The sequence below is a fragment of the Lathamus discolor genome, chromosome 2, assembly GCF_037157495.1.
Source record: "Lathamus discolor isolate bLatDis1 chromosome 2, bLatDis1.hap1, whole genome shotgun sequence".
Taxonomy (NCBI): Eukaryota; Metazoa; Chordata; class Aves; order Psittaciformes; family Psittacidae; genus Lathamus; species Lathamus discolor.
Window position 1 is genome coordinate 102,703,194 of NC_088885.1, and position 27,929 is coordinate 102,731,122.

Below are 27,929 nucleotides of genomic sequence, written 5' to 3' on the forward strand. Positions count from 1 at the left end.
TGTCTTTCCATGTTCATTCATAATTCTGTACTTTTAAAAAATGCAAAACCCACACAATATTTTTGTCATGGTAAAGAAATTTCCCTAGTTTGTCTTCCAAATTTTGTAGGACATTTGCTTGCAGCATTTTCCCATACAAATTCCCATTATAATATTACATCCTAGAAAATTAAAAAAAAACTCACATGATCTCTTCATATCCACATAGCCAACAACAAATATATCCAGCTTTGTCTCTCGACTTTATAATGATCATTTTAGTTCCCTCATTTACTATTAATTTCTGCTTTACATAGTCAAATTTGCATTAAACAAGTGATAGTGACATATACAAAAATTGCTATGCTGAAGTAAATTTCCATCCATTCTTTTCATGTGTTTGGTCCCTAAAAATGATGTATAAACAGGGCTTATATACAGGGTTTATGCAGGAATGGTAGGAAATGAGTAGGTAATCACACTCCACATCTTAGACTCAGTCGTTAAAGTTTTTGATATTCGATAACTTTTCCCATGCTCTGACATAATGCACATAACACCACGCAATGAGTTTGTCACTTCCAATAAGCTAAAGTAGCTGTTGGCCATGTAAGACCTTGTCACCATTTTCTATCGTTCAGTTTGCTTCTTACAGTACTGTAATTTGGCGTAGACCCACCAAATTGCACAAATTAATTTTCCTTTAGTTTTATAACATCTAAAATACTGCATAGTACATTAGAAAATTCTAACATAAAGTATATAGGACAGTATAGAGAAATTGCTAGCTTTATCAAACCAATTAATACAGAATATACTGTTTATTTTAGAGAGGAAAAGCACAAAAAATATTTCAATCTGTGTTATAAATTTTTATCAGTTTATTAAATCTTTTATTATACCTAGAGATTCCCCAGCAGTTTGGAATGAAACGGCCTACTTCTGAGGTACTATTAGCATAAGAATAACTTAATTAGGATAAGAATAAGGATAAGAATAACTATTAGGATAAGAATAACAAATTAAGCTTTGCAAGAGACATAGAATCAATCATTTTTACTATTGTAACCAAGACAAGTTCTCATTAGAAACCAGGCTACACTTACAAGCATCTATTTTAAATTTTTATATACTTGGTGGGTCCAACATAACAGTACTGTGTCTCAAATTACTTTTGTAAATCTAATTGATTTAATCAATTCACACTTAAATTGCTATTCAATTACTTACTCTTCAGCAATTTTACAATCTTGAGCATATAGCAGAACATGAATATAATTAAAGGGCTTATTCATTAAAGAAATACTTCTCTTCTCATAGGTCACCTGTTTTTTTCCCCAAGATATTCAAGCTACATCACTTCTCTGTAAAAATATTATCATAGAAAGTTATCACGCAAAGTTCATCTCCATGTAAGCACATAGAAATGAAAGGTAAAGCTACTCACAGCCATTTGCGTGTGACAGTGGTGAATTCTTTAAAAGATGAAACAAGCCAGTGGGGTTATCATAAGGCAGAGATCACAACATAATGAAGAAGTATTAGTATACAAGTGTGTAGTGGTATTTTAAGGTTCTCTCTGGTACCATGGACCCACAGTACCTAGAAGCCCTGTGAGCAATAATTTTTAATCACAACAAACAGAGTAGGAAAGTACCATCCATTTTGATGGATATTTGAAGCAGGGAACTACTACCTGTCTTCTTCAAGCCTGTACTAAACTGAACATACAGCACAGATCAACTAATCATTAGGACAGTGCTTTGATCAAGCCCACTACATCATTTATTTATTTATTTATTTATTTATTTATTTATTTATTTATTCGTTTATTTTTAATCGAGAAACTTGTTTCAGTTTGAAGCTGTGATAAATCTTACTAAAGTGAGATGTTGCTCCCCTTAGCACAGCCAGATTGTCATTTCCCTACAAGCAAATTATCTCCTTACTCTGCAGTTCCAACTTCCTGCTTAGCATTGCTGAGAGGGGTTTTCCAAAAAACTCTGCTACCTAGAGTAAATATGAAGAGGGAAACATTGGCACTACTTCTGCCTGTGGGCTAAGCAAACTATTCCAAAGAACAGCTTGACTCTGCTAGTAGGTGGTAGATAAACTAATTCAGCTTTTTTTCCCTTTCCACGTCTCAAGACAGTTTGTGTATTACATGTTCTACTCTTAAGGATGTTCATACACAGATAAAGACTTGATAGTGTTTTCTGCATTTGACTGTCTATATTTTTTAAACGGAATACTTATTGTGTTTAAGGATTTTAGTTAAATCCAGAAACAGAAAAATGAAACAACCTTACACATGGAATGACTTTTTCTCTTATTACGTGAAAGTAACACTCTTATTCATTCCCATAAGCCCTAAATTATTCACTCTGTTAAATATGATACATTCAAAAGAAAATAATTCATATTTGAAAAATCATGGCAGTCAGGTGAAGTTCCCGACGACTGGAAAAAGGGAAATATAACCCCCATTTTCAAGAAGGGGAAAATGGAAGACCTGGGGAATTACAGACCAGTCAGTCTCACCTCTCTTGCAGCACATTCTCCTGGACAGCATGCTAAGGCACATGAAAAACAACAAGGTGCTTGATGACAGCCAGCATGGCTTCACTAAGGGGAAATCCTGCCTGACCAATTTGGTGGCCTTCTATGATGGGGCTACAGAACTGATGGATAAGGGTAAAGCAGTTGATGTCATCTACCTGGACTTGTGCAAAGCGTTTGACACTGTCCCACACAACATCCTTCTCTCTAAACTGGAGAGATATCAATTTGATGGATGGACCACTCAGTGGATAAAGAACTGGCTGGATGGCCGCACACAAAGAGTTGTGGTCAATGGCTCGATGTCCAGCTGGAGACCGGTAACAAGTGGTGTCCCTCAGGGATTGGTGTTGGGGACCGGTCTTGTTTAACATCTTCATCGCTGACATGGACAGTGGGATTGAGTGCGCCCTCAGCAAGTTTGCCGATGACACCAAGCTGTGTGGTCCAGTTGATATGCTGGAGGGAAGGGATGCCATCCAGAGGGACCTTGACACGCTTGTGAGGTGGGCTGATGCCAACCTTATGAAGTTCAACCACGACAACTGCAAGGTCCTACACCTGGGTCAGAGCAATCCCAGGCACGGCTACAGACTGGGCAAAGAAGAGATTCAGAGCGGCCCTGCGGAGAAGGACTTGGGGGTGCTGGTCGATGAGAAAATGAACAGGAGCCGGCTTCAGTGTGCGCTCGCAGCCCAGAAAGCCAACCGTATCCTGGGCTGCGTCAAAAGGAGCGTGACCAACAGGTCAAAAGTGCTGATCCTGCCCCTCTACTCTGCTCTTGTGAGACCTCACCTGGAGTATTGTGTGCAGTTCTGGTGTCCTCAACATAAAAAGGACATGGAACTGCTGGAACAAGTCCAGAGGAGGGCCACGAGGATGATCAGGGGACTGGAGCACCTCCCGTATGAAGACAGGCTGAGGAAGTTGGGGTTGTTCAACCTGGAGAAGAGAAGGCTGCGTGGGGACCTCATAGCAGCCTTCCAGTACCTGAAGGGGGCCTATAGGGATGCTGGGGAGGGACTCTTCGTCAGGGACTGTAGTGACAGGACGAGGGGTAATGGGTTAAAACTTAAACAAGGGAAGTTTAGATTGGATATAAGGAGGAAATTCTTTCCTGTTAGGGTGGTGAGGCACTGGAATGGGTTGCCCAGGGAGGTTGTGAATGCTCCATCCCTGGCAGTGTTCAAGGCCAGGTTGGATGAAGCCTTGTGTGGGATGGTTTAGTGTGAGGTGTCCCTGCCCATGGCAGGGGGGTTGGAACTCAATGATCTTGAGGTCCTTTCCAACCCTAACTATTCTATGATTCTATGATTCTAAATCAACTCCAAAATAAGAATTATACAAATTTACAATTTTATTATCTGCAATTTCAATACTGAAATACAGACTAATAAAAATATTTTAAAATATTTTGTTAGTGCTTTCTGAAGACATTTCAATTATCTAAGCTAGTATACATTAATTCTCTAATTAGCATATATAACCCAATTTTTTTTTAAGATAGCATTCCCTCAAAATAAAAATTAAAGCAATTTTAAGCTTTGCCTAAAGAAACCTGTTTAGGAGTACTAGATGTTTTGGTTTTGAATCACTTCACAAACCGTACAGACACTTGTAAGAACTCTGGATTTTAGACCAGTAACAGATTTAATGCTATAGTTTTTAAGCTGGGATGATGTTCAAAATTGTGTGTTTGAATCATACCTGACTTCTGCACAAAGCTTTTATATCATAAATCTAGTTTGGGAAGTGATTGGTTCAGGGGTTTCATATGTTACTACGAGGGAAAGGTTTATTAACATCAACATTATCAGTTACCTTGACATTTTGATGTACCAGCATTCTTTTTTTCCAGACCAAGCAAGTTAAACTTTGTCATGATCTTATCTGACTGTTACATAAGTCTTACAAAATAGATTACTGAGGCTAAGAGGACTGATGCCTCTATTCTACAGAATTTTAGCTGGATAGTACCCAAGGACCACCTGTAAGGATCTGAAGAGCTACACTGAAATCTGGACTACCTGCACATGGGATACCACTCCATTAACATTTCATTTTTTTCTGGAAGCTGCTGTGCTCGATTGGTAATAGAATAATAAAATCACTATAGAATCAGATCTTCTCTAATAATGTTTAAGCAACTGAGGGAAAAAGAAATAGAAACATGCTGGCAATCTTGCATTGAATCTTTATTACAAAAAAATAATTCCAAAAGCTTTTTGTTATAATTTAGTGTGTTTTTTCTTTTTTTTTTTTTTTGACTTATCTAAGATGATTTTCCTATCTAGAATAGAACATGAAGTCACCTACTTACACATATGTACTTTGTTGCACACTTGTCCCCACAACCCTTTATAAAACCGAAAATAGGTATTTAAAAATGTTAAGGAGGAAGATATTTTCCTACCTCCATGAACATAAAATGACTTAAGAATTAGGAAGATGAGAAATTCCTGTTTTGAGTAAGGTGAAAATGAAGGGGATGATAAAACCCTAAAAGAACAAGTCACAGTTTTTCACAATTAGTAAATTAGGGAACTCAGAGCTTTCTATACAGAAATGTGGTTCCTTACCAGAAAGAATCGTTTGGCTATGCTTCAAAATGCTAAGTCATTTTAGGTCAGTCTAAAACATTTGAATCATCACTCAACAAATTGTTTAGCAGCCAGCAGTGGCTGGGAAACTCAGCAATCTTTTTGCCTGAAACACTGTTTAGTAATTGGACTCCCTGTCATGTTAGAAATTTCATCAGTTACGAAAATCATGATGATATCTCATTTTCATTTCTTCTCATATAAGAAGGAATATGCCAATATATTCTGACACTAAACCTGATCATGTGACCAAACATAAAAGCACCAGCAGAAAAAGTGAGAATTAAGCATTACTTCTGTAGCCAGACCTGGTACTCAACAACCCACACTTCAAGCAATCCACTTTTTATCCCTTTTTATCCTATTGAAAAGGACAGCTAAATTACAGAAAAAAATCCCACTGTTGCTTTTCAGACATACCAAGCACAAAGTACAGCCCCTCTAAGGTTAATGATTGCTGCTGCAGTCTGCAGTTTTGTCAGCATCTCATACTTGATTGTTTCCATGGAAACCAAGGAAATTATGGTGATGAAACAGTGGAGCAGGACAGAGCCATTTATCTTCTTGCAGGACAGCCATGTTAACTAATCAGCAGTAGCCCTACCGTTACTTAGCAGTAGTCAAAAAGCGTGTTTCTGACCAAACTGAGCCATCTGTTAGCAGGGCAGGATTCTTCAGGCTCTTGCAACTCTAACAATGTTATCTTTCACTTTTCTAATCTGTTCAATGGTTTGTTGTACAACTTCTCTGGATGGCATTTGAAAACATCTGAGGAGTCTCTGAATTGCATTGTTAAATACTATGGGAAGATCATGTCAGTATCTTTTCTACAGTTTGGTGGTTTTTTTTAATTATTGCTCTGTACAAGTTGATATTCTCTCCCTGTTCTTTGATCTTTGTGGCTGTGCTTAGGTGTAGAATATTTTTCAATATGAACAGTATATCCTTAATATTCACAGAATCCTACATTCAATTCCATCTTTGATATTTTACAGCATATATGAAACAACAACAACAAAAAAAGGTTCAGAATGTGGATAAACTTTGAGAGTTCATTTACCAATGCTTATCCAAAAGCTTGCTTAATTTCCCAGCTTCATTTCCTCGTTTAAATTGCTATCTTAACCACTTTATCAAAGTTATTATAATCTCTGCATGATCAATATGCAGAAACCCAGTGATTTCAGTATATGTCTTATAAGCTAAAACCCACAGATTTGCAGCTTTATCAATAAATTACTTATTTTTATAACTCACTATTTATAGGTTGTTTTTAAAACAAAGTAATGAAAATAAGGAGATATCTTTACCAATAAAATTCAGTTGAGAATCTCAATTAACAAAAATTCCTCTGCTTAGAGGAACTATCAATGAAGACTACCTAAGCAAAACTTAGGTGAAAACCAAAATACAGTAATTTCAGAACCTATCAGTTAGTGGTAGACTCCCTGCTAATCCTATTATAAGTTTTTCAAGGAGACTTTGATTACTTAAGCCTAAAAATATCACTGAATATATAGAAACTCTAAGAGTCCTCTACTGAAATACAGCATGATGAAACAAACTAAACATAGAAGTTTTATTGATGATTACTCAGTATGATTAATGTTCTTAAAAAGAAAATTTTTCTTTTCCTGACTTCTTCCTTATTTACTTTCATAGAACATAAAGATATGCATACAGATGACAGTTATACATACCAAAGGATACTCTGCTCTTTTACCCTATTTGTGTTTGATTTCTTACGGCAGCATTCAGAAAAGAATCATAGAGGTTAAAAAATTCCCCATCATAAAAAGGTCTATAGCAGTGGCTAAAATTACATACACAACCAGAAGTTTAATCCTTGAAAAATCACTACCTTGCAGAGACCTGCTGAGTTTATTGCAGATATTTACAGTATAGTTTATCAACACTAAAGCAAGCCAAGAATCTTCTTTTCACTTTTATTCCTATTGCATTCATAGTTATCTTTTCTTTGCATTTTTTTTATCTTGAAATGATTTCACAGCTACAGTTGCCAGATTGAGTAAGTGTAAATCAAAACTAGGGCCCCTAAAGCAGAGAGGACTAAACAAAATCTCAAAGATAAGCTTTTTTGGTGTGAATATTGTTTTAAATCCTTATTCAGATATATCATGGAGCTATTGTATATACAGGAATAAATATAGTAATGCTGGCTAGTAATTATTACCAATTAAGCTAAAATTCCGAACATCAATTAACTCTACATTTTCTCTTCTAAATGTATCTCTTAGTCCCACTGCATTCATATACAAATTTAGGAAGAGCTAAATTTGACTCTGCAGACAATTTTATGAGATACAGATATTCAATCACCAGAATCTGAAGTAACATGAAAGATGAAGTTGTGCTGAATGAATGATGTGCTTGAGATAGATAGAGCAGTCTCTGCTGATCCTTTAGGCCATTCATTACCTTTTACAGAAAGATGTGTAAACAGGATTTATACATTGTTAAGTCTTAATCCAGCACTTCTTTTCTAAATGACCACCTCATTAATGATTGACAAGGAATGGTATTAAACATGCAGTAGCTTCAAGAGGCAGATCCCTCAATAAGATCATTATGTGAGGGAGGCAGAGGAGGGCTCAGCTTGGAGTTCTCCTCTTAAACTTCACATAACTTCAGAAATTTGGAGAAACCTCTGTAGTATGGTTCTGTCTTTCAAGATTTTATAAATATATATATATATATATATATATATACACACACACATACCAAAGTTATGCCACATTGGTGCTATGAAGATATTTATAGTGAATACTGAAAAGCCCACTGCAAGTAGTCTATTTATTGATGTAACTTATGTGTATTCCTTTCACAATGCTTGAAAATTCTCCAGGGAGGTAAAAAAAGCATAAAATACAACATACATCAAAACAATCCATACTTATCGATTGTCAGTTTGGTAGATGTAATAATAAAAACCTCGTATTATCATATAGCTTACTACTCTTAAGGTACTGAAAGTTTTCTTTAAACTGTCATAAATGAATTCCAATAATTATTTCTTTTAACTCCCAGAGGTAATATCAACAAGATTAACAGATATGTCAAACAGACCAATAAAAATCAGGGACTGGTTATAGCTACCTACTAAGGGATCAAGAACTATGTTTCCAACAAACCTCTCTTTCACTAAGCAGTATCACTCATTTAAATTAAAATGCACAAGCAAACAAAAAAGACCCTCAAAACCCCAAACCAAAAACCAGAACATAACCCAAATAAAAAAATCCACACAGCATAGAGCATCTGCATGGAATATATTGCAAAGTCTGTACTGAGATCATCATGGTGATCTCACTACATGTGGTGCCATAAACTATTAGAAGGCCACAGAATTTCTATTAACTTGGAAGTGCAGCACATTGGGCCTTGTCTTGACCAGAACTGAGTTTAGCTTTGATATAAAGTCTAACAGTCAAATGACTATTGCCTGTGAATATTTATGGCAAAGGTCTAACAAACCTATATGTTTGAGTAATAAATGCTACCTTTTTACGTTAAGTGGGATCGGAGGAGTCTATCACAGAACCTTAACTAATGGCAAAGGGGCGAAGATAGTCACATTTTTAAATAACAACCAATGAGGAAAAATCAAATAAAGACATAGATTTTGAAAACACAAAATAATAATAAAAAATCCCAAAACAGGAACAAATCTGAGAAGAAAGAAATGCCCACCACCCATCCTATACTCCATGCAAATAACTCAGGACACAGATAACTAATGCTCCCCCTCATTCTACCCCTCTTGAGGATGACTACCCACCTTAGATACTAGACTCGCAGAAGAAAGATGAACAAAACATCAGAGAAAAGTAGAAAACTTGGGTAATTTTGGTGCAAGAAGTTTAACTGTATTACCACTGAAAATTTTCTTTAATACCTAGATATACTGGCCTGTAAATGTTAGTGTCATTGTAACTGAGATAGTAATTGAATATTTGGATTACTCAGTTCAGACTTAAATTAGACTAGCAATAATTTATGGGCTCTGCCTGTACAGTGTGCTTCACTTTGCCCTTAGACCTTCAAGTTTTAAGCAGCTCCTCTTTAAATAGCATGTAGTGCAGAGTATATAGATGATTAGAAACCAGGATTTCTGAGTAAATGGAGCTCTTCAGGAAGTGAAGCCACTGTTTCTATCACTGCCTGCTACTCCTACATCACAGACAAATAAGACTTCCTCCAAGATAAAATGTCCTATTATGTTCTATGATACACAGAAGATATAAAGCATGATTAGACATTTTAAAGTGATTATTTTTTACTTCAAAAAGCAACACAGCATGTGATTCAAGTCTTGTTTAATGCTAAACTATAAAAACACCACCCAGAGATCTTCCCCAAGGCTGGATAGTTATGACTGCCAGGGTGTGCGGGATAATACGGGCAAGTACCTAGGCCAGTGGGCACCACCAGTGTTTTGGAAATTCATCCCTGAACAAATGTAAAATCTGGAAAAACTAGTAAAACATTTGGAAAAAAGTATGCGGTTGTCCTGGCAATTCCAAAGAGGCACAAATCACTACAACGTGCTGGGGCCTGGCTCATGCTCACTGAGCCTTGCTTAACTCTATCCAGTACCCTCAAGGGGGAAAGAAGCTTCATGGATCTGATGGCAAAGCAACAGACACCACTGCTACTCCATCCCCTATAAGAAGCATGGCAACCACTCCAACCCTGGTGACAAGCACTGTAGCTGCTTCAACCCCAGTGAAATACAATAACGAGATTTTAAAAAACAATCTAAAATACCACAAGGGGACAATAGTTGGTAGTGGTTTTCTTTTTTCTGTTCTTATTGCTGACAACAGAGGAGAGAGTTTTAAGAAGTAAGTGTTGGCAATGAAATCCTGATATTGCAGCCAAGATTGAACTATAGCAAACAAAGAAGGAATTATATTGAAAAAAAAGAATCTTAAAAAATAAGTTACTTGTTTAAAAAAGTATTGCTAAATAGGAAAAGAAGCCATTTAAGAATGACCCAAGCAGCTCATTTTAACTTGTAAATTCCATCTTTACCATTATTCAGTTGATTTGTTAGGCTTTCAAAATACAAATATTAGAGATAAAAAAAAAAGAAATCTGTAATTTTTGGTGCAGTTTAAGTAGAATTTCAGCTATGCTTCCCTCTCCCTTCCCATCCCCCTACACCCCCCCCCCAGTAGCAAAATTATTTTATCAATATTTTAAACTTTAATTATACCAGATTCTAAACATAAAATTTATTTAAACCGAAGTAACAGCTGAGATGTTCCATATATTTATTACGAGCATAGAATTTCTGACATGGTGAAAAAGGACTTTTGGATGAGTCAGGAACAATGTGACAGAATTATTCTTTAAATAGATATAAAAAAAAATTATATCAAATAATGTTCCATGTGCATTTTACCATTTAAATGTAACATATGTATTTAATATTCTGTTTTTTTTAGTCTGGCTTTGTTAACATTGAATTAGCTAGAGTTATTATACCAGCCATTTTCTAATGCAGTACTGTCCAAACCACAAAAGTTCTCATGTTACTACAACATTAGCATGTTACCACAAATATCATAGATTTGGACCAATAAAATATATTTTTTTGCTTTTGTAATATATTGTAATGGAACAATAGTAACAGAAACCCACACTACTGTGCAGTCATCCTTAATTACACAGAGAAATGATACTATTTTTCTAAAGTATTATTACTTTACTATTGTCACCATATGGTCCACCTCCAGGTCATAACTAAAAATTGTTTTTCTAAAGCCAGTGAATCTATATCTGGCGAAAAGACATCATTAGAAGCAAATGTTCAATTAGAAATGCATAATGATAGTTTTTACATAAACATAATTACATAAGTATATGCTGTTCGTACAGTTTAGGTTCATGCACTGTCTGTTCATTGCCCAGATTCTATCAACATAAAGAAGTAAAATAAATCAGTTAAGTAGATGCTTTAAGCAAATGAGTAATGTCTCATTTTAAGCAAAGTAATACTGCTTTAACTTGTCTTTTAAAAGAGAAAAAAGTAACCTGAAGAAATCTTTCATAGCTCTATTTGTTTTGGTTGGGATATAGTCAATTTTCTTCATAGCAGCCCATCTGGTGCTATGTTTTGGATCTGTAACCAAAACAGTGTTCATAACACACCAGTGGTTTAGCTTTTGCAGAGCAGTGGTTGCACAGCATCATAGTCTCCTCTTTCTCAGGTTGCCCCACCAGTGAGTGGGCTGGGGTGGGCAAGAGGCTGTGAGGGAACACAGCTGGAACAGCTGACTCCAGCTGACCAAAGGGATATCCCACACCATGTGACAGCATGCTCAGCAGAAAAAGCTGTGGGAAGAAGAAGGAAGGGGGATATTCAGAGTAACGGTGCTTGTCTTCCCAAGCAACCGTTATGTGTGATAGAGCTCTGCTTTCCAGGGGATAGCTCTAAACACCTGGCTGCTGATGGGATGTGGTGATTTGTTTTGGTTTGTTCAATTGGGTGTGAGGGCTGCTTTTTCTATTAAACTGTCTTTATCTCAACCCATGATTTTTCTCACTTTTACCCTTCTGATTCTCTCCTCCATTCCACTGGGCAGGGGAGCGAGCAGCTGTATGGGACTGAGATGTCTTAACTGGTGGAACCACAATAGATTTCATGAACTGTAATTGGATTACTGAGCTAATTTTTAGGTTCTAACCATAGTATCAAGAAGTAAAACCGCACAGAAAATGAAGGAATAGTACAGCCATAAGATCAATGTACAGCATGAAAAGAAAGGGAGAAAAAAAGATACACAAAATGGCTTTAAGAAACGTCTATGCACCACATCATTGTACTTCTTGGACTTGTCGTTGACTGTAATTGCTTGCTCAAGCTCTGTTCTTTGAAGCATGATTTGGTGCCATTAATGAAAAGCTATTTAAGTTAACAGAATCACATTAGGGAAATAATTCAAATCATCCATTGTATCACACCTTGAATATGTAGGAAAGCAACATAAACATATATTTTTTTGTTGCATTTACTTTTCTTAGGTAGTCGTACCGCTCTAGTGTTCAGCAACATGTGCATGTGTCCTATTTAGCACATAAGCTTAGTGAATCAGCATTTCCAAGAAATCAGATCTATTTGGTATAATGTGCACAGAGAACAGGAGCACATTCAGGAAAGCTAACACATTTTTCTCATGCCAAATTTATTGTGTGTGGTCAGACCAATGATGCAGAGCATCTGCAATGTAACTTCTGAATTTCCTAAAATCAAGGCATCACTGAACAAGTCTTATGAAGCTGATCAACACAAAGGACATGTCATAGACTTTCAGTTATGAAATTTCAATTATGAAATTTCAAGACTTATATTTTGAACAAGACCACTCCCAAGCATCTATAATCAAGACCCTTGAATGCCATTTGGATAAAATTTCTGGAGGTGCGGGGTGGGGGAGAAGAGACACGAACACATTAGTCTAAAAACAACAAAAAGGATTTTGTTTACATTTTTTTATGCAACCTTGTGCTACATCTTGAGGGGGATGCTATCATATTGACAAAAATGTTAGTTTTGTGAGTGTATTTATATAATTACAGTCCTTCTCTAAGTAAAGTCCTTCTGTAGTATATGTTATTATATACGCGTATCTTAGTTTAGTTCATTTTACTAATTCCATGCAGCAGCTGCATATTTAACACATATGGAAAAGTCAAAAGCAACCTTCCCATCTAGATTATCTTACTGACTTGTGCAGGCAAAGTCATACACATTAGCACATTATATTAGCACAATATATTATTTTATTCATAGTTTCTAGCATTTTTAGTCTTCATTTTTTTTTTAGTATTTATAGTCTGACTATATTTTTAAACCTGCCCAACTCATAGCAATATAATAACAATAGTGAGGTAGTTTTGGTTTGGTTTGTCTGTGATTTGTTTTGGATGTTTGTTCTGGGTTGTTTGTTTGGGTTGTTGGGTTGTTGTGGGTTTTTTTTTTTTGGGGGGGGGGGGGAAGGAGGGATTGTTTGGTTAGTTGGGTTTCTTTTCAGTGAAAAACAGATCTATACAGTAGCCACACAGAAATATGACCTGGTTCGAAGGATTAAAAAAACCCCAACAAAAATGGGCATATAATTGTGGTGTGTTTCTAAAAGCCATTGAGTTAGTACAGTGTGGTGGAAATAATTCACAATAAGCAATTTTCAGAGCACAAATACGTCTTTCTTGCAGGATAATATTGCTATTTCTGATCTTGAGAAACAAAATATGTAGCATTATTCTTCCCTCAGATCACCCAGAAGGTACCTTTAATGCTTGTGCTATGAAACCACTTCTGACAGCTCTCTCAAGCAATTTACCTGTGGTCTATTCTAAAGCAGCATAATTTTCCTGTCAGCTTTTTCTGGTGTCATCAAGGAAATTACGCATGGTTTAGCATCAGGCTAGATTAAAAGAGTAAGGGAACATGCTTATATATGCTTTCCCACATGTGCTTCATATGCTTCTCATACCAAAATTTCCTCTTTCCTTTGTCAAACAAGGTCCAATTATCCCTCCTCAATGGGAGTTTTTTTATCAACCATTCAACTTTTGCTCAATCATTTCCTCACATGCTTATGATATGCTTTCTACTATATGTATAAATAATGGAAATCAGTGATTTGAAGAGGCAAAAAGATATACATATGTTTAAAGTCTGAATAAAGTGACTGACACAATGTTATGGTAACTAATGACCCCCAAAATATGGGAACATAGTAATTCAGTGAAGACCATAAGAGTCATAGAAAAATTGATTTTAAAAGAATAATAAACAACATTTTTGCCTGTATGAATGATATGTAGAACACTGGATAATCTTCAATTTAACAAGCATCATCAACAATTTGTGGCTATTTCAGATTATGCAAGATTATTTCTTGAGAAGGCCCAGTGTCAAAGTAATAGTTACATTTATAAAAATGAGTATTTGCCACTCTCTGTCTTCTCTAGATTACCTTAAAACCGAAGCACTAGGTACAATGTGATATTAAAGCCTTGTTAAGTAGGCATGATGAAAGATCACTTTTGTTTTAGTCAGTGAATAATTATATAATGATTCCTATGTTTTAAGTTGGGAATACAGACAAATCTTTTGTCTGAAATGAAGTATAATCATAACACACAAATGCTGATGACCTTAACACAAAGCATCGTGAAATGAATATCAATATATTAGTTTTTCTCTCTCTGGAGACTGTTTACAGAATATTTGTATTCAAATACTTCATATTACCTGTTATTATCTGGCATAATGAAAGATAATTCATGGGCAACTAGTGTACAAAATTTCTTTTAAAAGGTAAATCTGCTTTCAAATCTAGTGACTTTTAAATGTCATTTAAATGATAAATACTCCAAATAAGAAACAGGCTATATGACCATTTAATTTCAACAACAAAATTTTTGAGTGAAAGTTTACATTTACATTGGGATATATTATAAAATGCCACCATATCATGGGTGACATTTCTAAATACCAATTTAGCTGATTTTATGAAGCACAGCTCCTATTTCTGTAGAGCCAAACTGAATAAGCGCTCTAGCACAAGAGAAATTCCTTAGCCTGACAGCATTGTTAAAGAATAAATAAAATTCAAACCCTCATAATTTTGTCCAAAAATAGATGTGAAATGCTCCAACCTACATACACATCCAAGCTAAACTTTATCAGCCTAACCTCACTAGGCCAGACCCACAGTTTACTAGTCTATACAGAGTCCTCATTTAATTCAGATAGTGAATATTATAATTATTTTGTTAAAATAAATATACACTATGTAGAATAAGAGATTGCACAGTACCTATTTCAGAGTTCACACATAGAATCTGCCAGGTATTTCTGATTCTGCTATTATGCTAATTTACTGCTTGGAGCTGTAAGAAAGTGAATTCACATCAATGGACCCAAGTTTTGGAACATGCCAGTCCAAAAGCTGGATGATTCACACTTTTTCTATGATTCTGTGACTATGAAATATGCTTGCTTATATTCATATATAAATACATATATCTGTATAAGTATCAAGTATATATGTACACACTACTTAGGAATGTGTAACAGGGCTATACTTTATTAATTACTTTATCATTCCAACCCTAACTACTCTATGATTCTATGATTCTATGATTCATATCAACTGCTTTATTAAAAAAAAAATCCAAAACTGTTCTACTTCCCATGTCTTACCCATGTTCAGAAAAACTATATAGTTATTTTTTACTTTCTGTTTAGGGAAAATCCTAACAGAAAGAAGCATATTTAAAGGACAATTTTCATTTCCAACATGCCAGATAACAACTCTTTCATTTCCATAAAACAGCCCAGTTATAGTTTAGAATATACTGTCAAGGCATAATTCCATTTTCCTATTCTTAAATCAAAGCAAGAAGCACCAAATAAGTCTTAATTTTTACTGAGTCTAGCTTTGTATTACCATTTACAGAAGTTGTGGAATGACAAGTGATTCTACCATAATTTCTTTATTTTTATGTCCTTTTCAGGTTAAAGAAAACTTATTAATGTACTGTATTTAAACAGTTAATAATTTTGAGAACATATATAACAAGTTAAGTCTTAGCTTACACTACTGACCACAAATATTTTTAAAACTCCTTTTAAAATACTTTAGTATTACATTGTTTTGATTATAGAGGTGTTAGTTTTTGTCATCAATTGATTTCATTTTATTGCTTCAGTATGTGAACACATCTTTATAATGGACAAAACACAAATACATGTGATTAATAGACCTATTTAGAAAATTATGGAAGATGATCTAGAACATATTTTAATATTGCACAGTACTATATGCAAGTTACAGAATCATATCCAAGGTTTAAAGACAAAATATTTTTCCATTAAGAAGAAAAACCACCTTTTGTGTTGTAGGAGAAATTAATGGGATCTGAATAATTTCTAGCAATTCCTCCTTATAAACTCCAGTTTCCAAAACTTGTGCTTGAAAGGCATATGACCTTCTGCATTCCAGAGTGCAAAATCTATGCTTCATACATACGAGCCCGATTTGTGCTTATGAAATTTAATGTAAGAATATCCTGAAGCATTTCACTTAACATTTCTATGTGGGTTGCTTGCACTGTTCAATGAAATTAATCTGTCTGAATTTAGAATCTAGTAAGCACTACACACTCCAAAATGTCTCCTTGAAAATGTGGTGTGCGTTGTCATCATGTATTTGGGTCACTAGTAATAAATTCCTTTTAAATAAATTATAAGCTGAATTTCATGACCTGTAATATTTCTGAAATGTTTCAAAAATAAACATGGGGAAAGGGAGAAGGAGGGAAAGTTCTGAGATAAAAAATAACTAGTATAGTGAAGAATTGGCCTGGAAATAAAATAAATGTGATTTCTAGTCCTCTGTTACCTAATCAATTAGTAACATATTAGTAAATTGCAATCAGTTGAGTCAGGGCATATCACATCATCAGTATTTATTTCATCCTATTTCAGAGAATACATAAATTAATCAAAAAACTTATAAACATTCAAAGCTCTTAATTACCTTCAATATACTTCATCTCTTGGTGTTAATACCACTTTTTTTTTTTTTTTTTTACATTATTGAAGCATTCATTATTTCTTGATGGAAACAAACTTAACAGTTTATAAAGCCTAAGTATTTTGTGGAAAGTTTTGAAAATAGAAGAGATAAATAGGGTCAATTACCCCCACCAAACTCCAAAAAAAACATACTTCTCCTCCTTATGTCAATATCTTGTGTTCTGTTATAGTCTAGTGATATTGGGATGTCTCCAGTGGAGTGAGAGCATAGTGGTTTATCAGTTTCTTGATTATCACCACCATCACTTTATTTTGAATAAATTATGATGTAAAATATTATTTTTTTTTTCTTCACAGTACATATGACTGTACATGACAGTAGCGATTTCATATGCATATAGGGCCACAAATATATTTGCTTTAACTGGGAATAAAATACATATGAAGTAGAGAACAATTTTTAACTGTTACAGCTACTGCGTTTGGCCAGAATCACAATACAGGTGAAGCAAATTAGACCTCTTTTAAATTATTCTTAGATCTTTTTCTTTAGAGCAATACACAAACTCATATATATTACCTAGAATTCTTCCTAAATTCAACCTTTTTAGCCAGGTTTGATAAAAGACCTTAAGATTAATGAAGTTCAAAAAAATTATTAAAATAGAGCATGTATCTCAAAGAGTGTTAACTCTCTGCCATCCTTTCATCCTTCCTATGGAAAAGTTTGAGAAATTTTCTAGACTACAGTATTTGTGTATGCATAGATGGTAACACCACTGGAGCATATTTCAATACTTTTCAATATAGTAATTTATGCTACGGTTCTATTTTGCACCAGGATAACTAGTAACAAGTACAATCAAGACAAGTTATGTAAACTTAGAAAATATCTGTGAGATGAACAATAATTTGCTAAATAAATCTTGCTGTGATGAAGTTTGAGTGTTCCACTTTTGCATACACCATCATCGAAACAGAACTGAAATAAAGCACTGAAGTGCCATCATGCAGTACAAAATAACAAAAAGGCCTACATGAACTGAACTGTAATACTAAGCCTGTGTTCCAAACATTGCTAGAAAAATTATACAATTGGTTCTGTTCTACTGGTAACACTTGAGACAGTCCAGCTTTCGGACTTTGCAACCACTTTAACTTCTTAAATAAAAAAACCTAGAGTAGAAGTCAAAAGCCCATCATCACCACTACAAATTAATTGACACCTCAATTCAGTTTGAAACCTTTACTGCGAAAAATTTAAAGTACATTTTAAAAAGGCAAAAAATCTAATCTTCAAGCTGGAATGCAATGTCCTTCAAGAATTTAAACTCTTATTGTCTGAAGAATTACAAGTAGGAAAAAGAGAGAGTCCAGTTTAGTGAAGTAAGCATAGAGAATGGAAATAAAACTTAATTCCAAACACTGACTGCTCCTTTTCAGAAATTATTTATTATGTTTCAGGTTAATGCTGTGTTCAAATCTGTATGATTAAACTATTTATTTGAGGAGTTTTTCAATGTTGGAATTAAGCAGCAACAGCATTCTTACCCATGAAAATGAATGTCAAAAAAATGCCATCTTTTGTTGGAATAAACTCAAGGGCTTGAGTGGAATGTTGCTTATATGTCTTTTAGTGTGGAAAGTTATACAATGAAAAATAAACAAAATCACGGAAAAAACAGACAAAAATCACAGAATCATTAAGGTTGGAAGGGACCTCTGGGATCTCTGGATACCATCTAGCCTAACCCCCTGCCAAGGCAGAAAAGAAACAAATGGTCTTCATAGCAGCTTAAGTGTTAGACTGTTCAGGCTGGATAAGAACTGAACACCTCAATCACATCTGCCATGATTTATTACATGTGCAAGAGCAGGTCTGAAATAGTCTTAAGAGGATCTACCCCAAACTAAATAATAGCTTACACTTCCTATCTGTCAAGTGAGATTCTAGTGCCTTATCCTCTTTCTCCTTCTCATCACAGAATATTTTTCTCAAAATTTGGGATTTATAGAGTTCATATTTTCTAAATCATAAAGATTATTCTTGTATTTTAAACCAAGAAAACTTTTTTATTAGATTTAAGAAGTCCCAGTAAGGCCAACGGAAAAAAGTTTACTGTCAACACAACCATCGGTTTCTGAAATTAACAGAAGTATCAATAATTTTCTTCACCTAATCACTGCAAACAGATTTATTTTTCAGAAGACAGACTATTATGTATGTGTGAGTACCATGACCTTTCAGATTTTACTAACAATATTCTTCATATAAATTGATCCATCTTATACCACTGGAACAGGGAGACAGAACTGCCAAAAGCATTCACTTCCACTTAGTTAGCTAAAAATATAATAACTTCTCATGAAAAAGCAGCTTCTTCAACCATGATATGTGGCTTCTGCATGTCATGTGATGAGATGTAAATGTCTCAAAATTCAGAACTGCAGACACCTTTACACCTAGTAATCATAAAACCACAAAGGTGTGAATGTAGAGTAGCCAATTCAAACTTAATCAGTTCCAGGCCATTAGACTTTGTAAAAGGTATTTCCACTCAACTATACAGAAGCCCATTACAGTCTTTTCAATTTGAAGGTCAGCAATCACCTGTGTTGACCTTCAACAGGACATAAAAGTTATTAATCAGTGAATTTATGGGAACAATCAACAATCACAGAACAATACTAAAACCGTATCATATTTAATCAATCTGACAGCAAAAGGAACTCAATATTTTGGTGAATTGGGCTAGACTTGGTTGAACCTCTCCCTGTTCTATTGCTTTGTAGCATCTTAGCAGTGCTTTAATGCTGATAGTTACTTGATACTAAGTGAGGACAAGCAGGGCTGTAAGTGCATTTTCATGCCAAGGGCTCAGGGCCAATTTAGAATCATAGAATAGGTAAGGTTGGAAAGATCTAGTGTAGTTGAGGGCATGCCCCTGCTCCCCTTTTAGAAAAGATTTGAGGTAAACAATTTCCAGCTCTGCTGGAAACCAAATACAAGGGCTGTTCTTCCTTACCTTAAAAGCTTTTATACTGAGGCTCTCCCATGAGCTTTGCCTGAGCTCCAGCCTCAGCTGCACCAGAGTCACTATGGACTTGCTTGATGATCTGGACTTTTAGCTGAACCTGGATGCCACTTCTCCAGGCAGAGTATACAGTAGTGTATTAAATATAGTACATTATTTGGTAGTAAAGAAATTAAACCTCCTTCCAGCATGGTTGCCAATCATTTATATTACACATTTGATAATATGAAGATAAATCTCCTTGGTAAGATGCATGGCTAGAAACAAGTAATCAAATAATGCCAACTATCTGAATGAAGCATAGAAAAGAAATACAGTAATAATTTATTTTCCTTTGTAATTATGTTATATAACAAGACAGATTAAGAACGTCTTGAATTCTTTTCATATCCACTTTTAACTATAATTAAACAAGCACATTAAATTATTTAATAATCTTCAGTTACAAAAAAAACTCCATAAGACAACCCTCCCAAACCAACCAACCAAACAAAAATGTTTCTTCATTAAGAAGGTAAGTTGTAGTGTACAATATTGTCTTGTAAGAAACCACCTTTATAATCATCAAGTATTAAATAAAATTCTGGACAAAGCATCTTAAAAAAACACAACCAAACAAAACAAACAAAAAAAAAAAAGCCAACAAAAAATACCCCCAAACAAACAAAAACTTCAGATAGACAAATAACTTTGGCAATTTTACATCAAGTATTATTTTTCATCCTCACAAATTTTCTAAAACAGGGAAAGGCAGAGTTCAATATCCCTAAATTGAGAAAAGCAAAGCATACAGGAAATGATGGGGTCAGACAAGAGGTGTTCAGCTCTATAAATCAATATATATGCGATATGGGAACTATCTGGCTCCAATGTACACAATTCACATGGGTTGTTTTTAAGCAATCTCTTGACAAAATGACTTTAATAACAAAATAAAAGCTGTTATTTCTGTTATCTCCTTCAGCACAAGACTTAATTTTTTATTAAATTCTTAAGCCTCAAAGTGATGGTGGTTTGTTTTTTTTATTACTAGATATTCAGTGAAGAAATATATCCTCTGAAGAGCATTGAAATAAAAATAGTAGTAGAATAAAAAGACAATCCTCTGTAATTAAGTTTAACCAGAATTACATGGATTAAGTAACTACAACACTAACTCAAATGAGCACTAAAGGCAAGTGTCAGACCAAAATCAAGCACAAGATATTCCAAGCATCTAGTGCTGGCTGTTTAAATAACTGAAATTTCCAAAGTTGATGAGAAATGTCACAAAATACAGTTCAAATCCATTTTTTAAAAAGATATACTGCTAAATAACAATCCCATCTGTTCTTTTCCCAAGACTTTTATAAGATACCTAAAGCTGAAGGCTGAATTAAACTCTCTTTGCTTCTAAAATTTATTTTTCTTAGAAAAGAATTTGAAAGTCTGCTCCTTGAAAAAAAGAAGGACAAGAAAAGAAAGTACAAAAAAGTAGTACAAGACAGAAGTTAATCAGAACTCTTTTCAAATATGCGGTAACTGTAAGAAGTACCTTTCCAACTGAGACAAGTTTACAGACATACCACTGAGGCCAAAGTTTCTACCTACCTGAAAAGATTAATCACTGAAACTGTCAGATTTGACAGGCTGAATTTAAAGGAATGAAACCTGAACTAAACATCAACACACTTTGACACATATATCCGCCTTTTCAACTGACACCTTAATCGTGAGAAAAAAATAAAAAAAAGGAAAATTCCTGACCTTCTAAGTACAATAATTTAATATACCATTTTTTTTAATTAATAAAATGGGAGACAGAGTGGGGAAAATAGAATTAAAGATTAAATTTTATTTTTGTTACAGATAATACATTCTGGTCTAAGAATAGGGCAGAAAAAAAGTTATACATAAATCCTGGGGTGGAGTCTACTGTATTTTTAAAGGGAACTATATAAAATATTGAATCGCATGATATATTATAACTAGCTGTTTTGAAATGGGAGAAATAAATAGAAAAGATTTTAAGATTTGCCAGTATTTTTGTAAATACATAATAAGGAAGGACAAACAGGATTTGAGTAACAACTTGCAGAAGTTATAAAAACTATTATTAGTCCTTCTATAAACAAATCAACAGCAAGAAACTTAATGGTCGGTTGACTATTACAAAAAAAAAAAAATACAAAAAATGAAGGAAACAAGATTGCTACTTGAATTTCCTCTGTATCCATATAAGAGAAGTATGGAAACAATCCTGTGTCCATATTTTATATATGGGCTACATCACAAGGTCTGTACCAGATTGAATAGTGTCATGAAACAAACAGACAAGATGGGTAGTTAAAAAATATTTACAGAAAAAATATTCAATAAGGTGTATGAGAGTTGGAAACCACCACTCTCACTGGGACTTTCTGAGCCATAAATTCCTAAGAAGCCATTAAAGTGCTCTGGGAATGTATTTTTATGCTGCTCTTAGTAAGTCTTCAATATACACCCATTTTTGGTCAGTGTTAGAAATGGGATATAGAGCTAGTTGAACTCTGGTTCTGATGACATTCAAGCACCCTTATGCTACTCTGCCAAAATAAAAAAGGTAACTAGTATTTGAAAGCAAACTTTTCCAACTGGCTGGAAAAAAGGGAGAGAGGTGGTACCGTAACATTGAGAAGTTAAAATTTTGTTCTTTTTCCCCTTAATTTTTGATTTGAGAATTCTAACCTTTGAAAAGCTGCATATAGAAAAATGAAAAAGGGAAAAAAAGAAAACAATACAGGCTTCACAAGTTTCACAAGAAAAAGACTAAATAAAACTTTTCCTGAACTATGAAAACTTTCTCATCATTATAAACATGTAATTTACTGCTTAATGAAAAGCTTGAATGGAGACATTGTCTTTCGTAAACATCTATAATTGCAAGCATGATAGTCAAATAGGTGTTAAACTGCCATATGTAATCTGCCAGGAATAGCATCCAGTGACTTTTAAATAGAAGACAGTACTGAGAAATTCCATGTAAGATGGTGGAGATGTTCTAAGTTCTACAGACAATACTTTATACACACAGCCCCTCCATGAAAAAATACAAGTTTCATCACTTTCATCTCATGACTGATGTTGAGGTTGAATCACTGAAGAGATCTCCTCCAACCCGACCTTCTATCATTTTATTATTAGAATATATCCCTTAGTAAGTTATCACATTAAATGTTCCAGCTGTTAAACCTATTTTATGAAAGTCACAGGATAATACTAATCGTGTAACCTTAAGTGAAATCAAAATCTTGTCCTAATTAATAACTGATTAACATGAATCAGCAAAACCTACATTTTTTTCTGAGGTTTAGCATTCCTATAAAATGTGTAATTCAAAATTTTTATAGTCTTCAAAAAGTGTACAATTGTATAAAAATTGTACAAATGTACAATTTATAGGCCCATTCAAGAAGTTAGAAAATAGGAGATAAAGTACTAAATTTAAATGGAAAAATCGAAGCATACTAATGCTCTCAAAATTATGCCACTAATCACAGGAAAATGACAGATTGTTTTTTTTTAAAGTCTAGTCTTTAACCTTCAGCTTTTTCTTGTCAGGAATCACAAATTTTTGAAACTGGAAACAATTTGGTGGGAAAAATACGGAGTGCTGAGCGTTGATCCATGACAGTTTGTAATTTTTTCCTTGCTATTATTAAAGATCAGCATAATTTCTTAGAAGAAATGAACATATATGTAAAATTCACTTTTTATTTGCTTTTAGTTCTATACTTCAGTGGGCTTTCTAAGGAATTAAAATGAACATTTCACCAGAAAAGTCCTAAGGAAAAAAAATTGTATAAAAATAACTGTTTCCCAAGAGGTAGTTATGAGAAAACATAGGGTGTTTTAAAAATGTGCTAAGGGAATTGTGCAACCAGTACCACTTTACCATCACAATAAGCAGCCCCAGAGGTTCTCATTGAAACTAAGAGAATTCTCCATTGATTGAACAGTGCTAGATGAAGTATCAAAGTGTTTAACAATAATATTGTAATTATGGCTTCTCTTGAGTTTTGTACTGATGAAGAGTAAAAACTATATTAAAAAGCTCAATCCATGAGAACTTTGTGACACAAACCCAGGAATGAGACACACAGCAACTACTATTAGCCTTTACTAGATACACGTCTCTCACATCATCCATAGACTTGACTTGGCAAAAGCTAAATATACTGTCAATTAGAAATAGAGTAGGATGCTGAGAAACAAAGATGAAACTAAAAAAAACCATCTCTGTTCCCTCTCACCCTTCTTCGCAAGCCCAGCTTCACTCTTTCACTCCCGACTCCTCTAAGTTCTCCCTCTATGCGCAGATGGGGAATGGCAGGTCAGTCTCTGCTTCTCCTTTCTACTCATGCTGTTCCTCTGCTCCAGCAGTGGGTCCCTCCCACGGGATACAGGTCTCCGTGAACTGCTCCAGCATTAGTCCTTCACACAGACCACACTTCTTCAAGAATTGCTCCTGAACAGGTCCTTTCCATGGGGCAAGTCTTTTAGGAGCAGACTGCTCCAGTGTGGGTCTCCCACAGGCTGCAACTCCTGCAAAGATTTCCATGGTGAAGCAAGTTGTCCCCTGCTGCTCATGGAGGACCGTGGAGGGCACCTGGAGCACCTTCACCCCTTCTACTTCTCTGGCCTTGATGTCTGCAGAGCTGTTCATCTCACATTCTCTCCTCACTCATCACCATCACACACTGCTGTTTGGTGTATTTCCCTGCATCTGAAATGTGTTTTCACAAAGGGGCCACCCACAGCACTGATGGGTTCATCTTTGGCCAGTAGCGGGTTCCTTTTGGACCCAGTTGGAACTGGCTGTTTCTGGCAGCTCTTGATCTCTTCTCACAGAGGCCACTACGGTGGTCCCAGTGCTATCAAAACCTCATCATGTAAACCCAAGACAATTTTCTAGATTATTTGCATAAAAAATATCAGCGTTTCCTGCTTTCAAAAACTCAAACTAAACCACTGATGATTAAAAAAATCTTGCTGGCTAACGTTAATCTAAAATGGTTTCATCTTAAAAATGTGTTGTCCATCATTCCATCTTTAAAAACAATGGATTGTTTTACCTAACATTATAACATTATAATATTGAAGACAGAAATGAAACTTCTTTTAAAAATTTAGTCTATGGTATGATAAGCGAGCTCCAGAGTTCAGCATTCTGCACTTAGATTCTGTACAAATCCACTTGAAAACATATTCTGTGAATCATACATTTAATAACCAGATATTCCGCATAATAATTAGAGATAATACAAAAAAGCAGTTATTATTCCTCAAAATCAATAGGTTTATTTCAAGGTCATATTCAGTGAGGAAATAGAAAAAATCTTTCCCATAAACAGCAAGTTTGGGGCATTGATTTATATCATCAGTAAGTTTGGGTTTTTTCTTAAATTTATCCCATCCTAGATGAACCAGTTAGATCCATTTAATATTTGTTGCCATGCTATTTGTCAAATAATACAGTTAATAATTTAAATAGTACTTTCCACTCCAAGAAATACGGTCAATAAAACCACATAGTAATGTCTGATCTCAATTGTTTCATCAATTCTGCTCATCTTTTTGTACAATAGAACTTAGTCTTTCAAAAACTGTATATGGAAACAATTTAAACCAACATATTGCCATCTAAGAATAATATTAAAGGCTCACATTTTGTGCAAAACATAATTAATATTAACTTTTGTGTGTTTAGAATTTCAATCTGCATGACTTACTACTGTTAGTGCCGAGAGACTGCACAAATTCTACATTCTGTGGAAGTATACATACTAAAGAGGAAGAAAATCATGTGCCAACATGAAATCATTTAGACAAGGACATAAGAACTTCACTTCTATATTTTGATACCATGTTTAATGTAACTAAAATTGTAATTAAGGAAAAAAATATAGCCATTATTTATACCCTTTAAAAATGTGAATCAGCTGTACAACAATTAATAACACTGTAGTGTTGTAAACTACAATGGATAGCCCAAATCATCTCATAAATACAGGTTTTGGAGAAGCTAGGGTGTTATGCAACTGTGGTTTCTTCTGGAATTCATTCCATAACACCTTACCATATCACTTGTGTCTATTTGCTAATAAAGCCCTGATCATTCGGAATAAGATGCACAAAGATCTTTCGAGAGCTATGGTTTCAGTCTTGCATATTATCCCCTTTGCTAACCTGAACATATAACCATCACCCATATTTTATAAAAATCATCCTTTTGTACTCTTCTAACACTGCCTCTAATGTGTTATTTTATTTGAACTCAAGCTACCTTCCCAAGAAAAAAGGCTCTTAAATCAGAAGTCAAAGCCATTCTTTTCAGAATATTGACAGTATTACAGCAAATTAGATCATAGAATCATAGAATAGTTTGAGTTACAAGGGAACTTCAAAGCCTATCTAGTCCAACACCCCTGCAATGTGCAGTGACATCTTCAACGAGATCAGGTTGCTTGAGAGACACTCTCAGAATTTAGAAAGGTTCAACTGTGACACTAGGATGTCTCTACGTAGGGACAAACAGGTTCCGTTTAAGATATAAAACGAGTTAGGCTGCAATCTTTGGAAAAGCCACTCTGTCCTTCCCTAAGATTTATTTTTCATTTAATGGCAGCAACAAGGTTAAAATATATGCTAACTATCTCTACAAACAGCTGTCTTCTCCACATATGGCTGCCCGGGTCTTCGATGCCATGACTGATTTGGATGAATTCATTGCCAAAGTTATTTTTCTCACAAGGCTGCTTCTGTTTTAACTAAATTTTGCTGCTGTGAAGAGAGTTCATTGTGGTATTAAGGGTTCACCAGTCCTTCTTTCCTCTAACATTGTTGACCTTTTATTTTACTCATGTTTCCAATGGATGTTTGGTGTCATAGAAGACTACCTAATGTGGCAGTGTTTACTCTGCCAGCAACCAGAGGCCAGGCCTTTGCATGCCTTAGCAGATAAGCATCTTTCTGGCTACATTTCCAACCTTAAATTACATATATTATAAAGAAAACATAAAAATTAGGATATGATATGATATGATATGATATGATATGATATGATATGATATGATATGAAATGTTATGGTATGATATGATACAATATGATAAAATAAATACTAGTAAAGGAAAATCCAAAACAGGTGATTGTTATGTAAGATATTTTATAAAGGTAGGCTATATGCATGAACTGCAATTTGCTTTTCCTGAGTCACCAAAGAAATATAGAAAAAAAATATTTTACATTTAAAAGCAGACCTCAAGTACAGAAACTTTCTATGCTAATCTTTCCCAAGAGAAATTACTTTTTTCAATTATAACTTTAACCTGGTCCTAGTTACTCAGACTGCCATTATTCAAGAGTAAATGCACATCGATGACACTACATTATTTGTTTTTTCAGCAGATAAGACTGTTACTGTTTCTCACTGCCCATACTTGTAATATCAAGCGTGTACATGGTTGGCAGGTGTTTTTTGCTTTCTTTCTCCCAGCTTTCAGAGTCACCTTGAAAGTAGGAGCCTTCTCAATTGCTAGTTAATTACTGGCATAGAAAAACACAAAATAAAAGAAATACACAGCTAAAAGTCTCTGAATAATTTATCACAGCATTTTTAGCAGTACAATAAGATTTAAAAGTGAGCAGATCTTTAGAGAAATAAAAAATAAGGAATAAGATCCTTCCTTCAGTTCTCTCTTCTCTAAGAAGAGATTCAATATTCAGCACGACAAAAAATTCTCACAGCTTTTTTTGCTTTGACCTTCATCAGGACTCTGCAGCTATGAAAGCTTACACAATTTCCTCTGTTCCTACCAGTCTCCACTTTTGCTCCCAAGTCTTGTCAGTCTTGTCATATCCTCCTGCTCCTTTTCAATATGAAAAGATGCTTCTTGCTGTTTCTGTACCCTACAGAAATTCAAAGTCACTGAGTTCTAATTGTCCAGGTCTGAGATGCTGACAGGGCTGTTCTGTCTTGCACAACCATTCTTTCAGGGACACATTTTGACATTATGAAATAGTAATTCTTTAGGGGAATGCTCCCCGAGTAACCAAATGAAGCAATGCACATACCATATTTTTGCTCAGCAGCTTACTTAGTGCATTTTGATAATCACAATTTACTTAGTGTTGCTTTATTTTTCATCTAAGAAAGTCTC

General features: G+C 34.7%; 1 protein-coding gene across 1 annotated transcript in view; it reads right to left on the reverse strand.

Moving 5' to 3' along the window:
- The window catches only part of CCDC102B (coiled-coil domain containing 102B), a 141,266-nt gene that overhangs the window by 71,992 nt on the left and 41,345 nt on the right, over window positions 1-27,929 (reverse strand). The gene's annotated exons all lie outside the window — the stretch shown is intronic.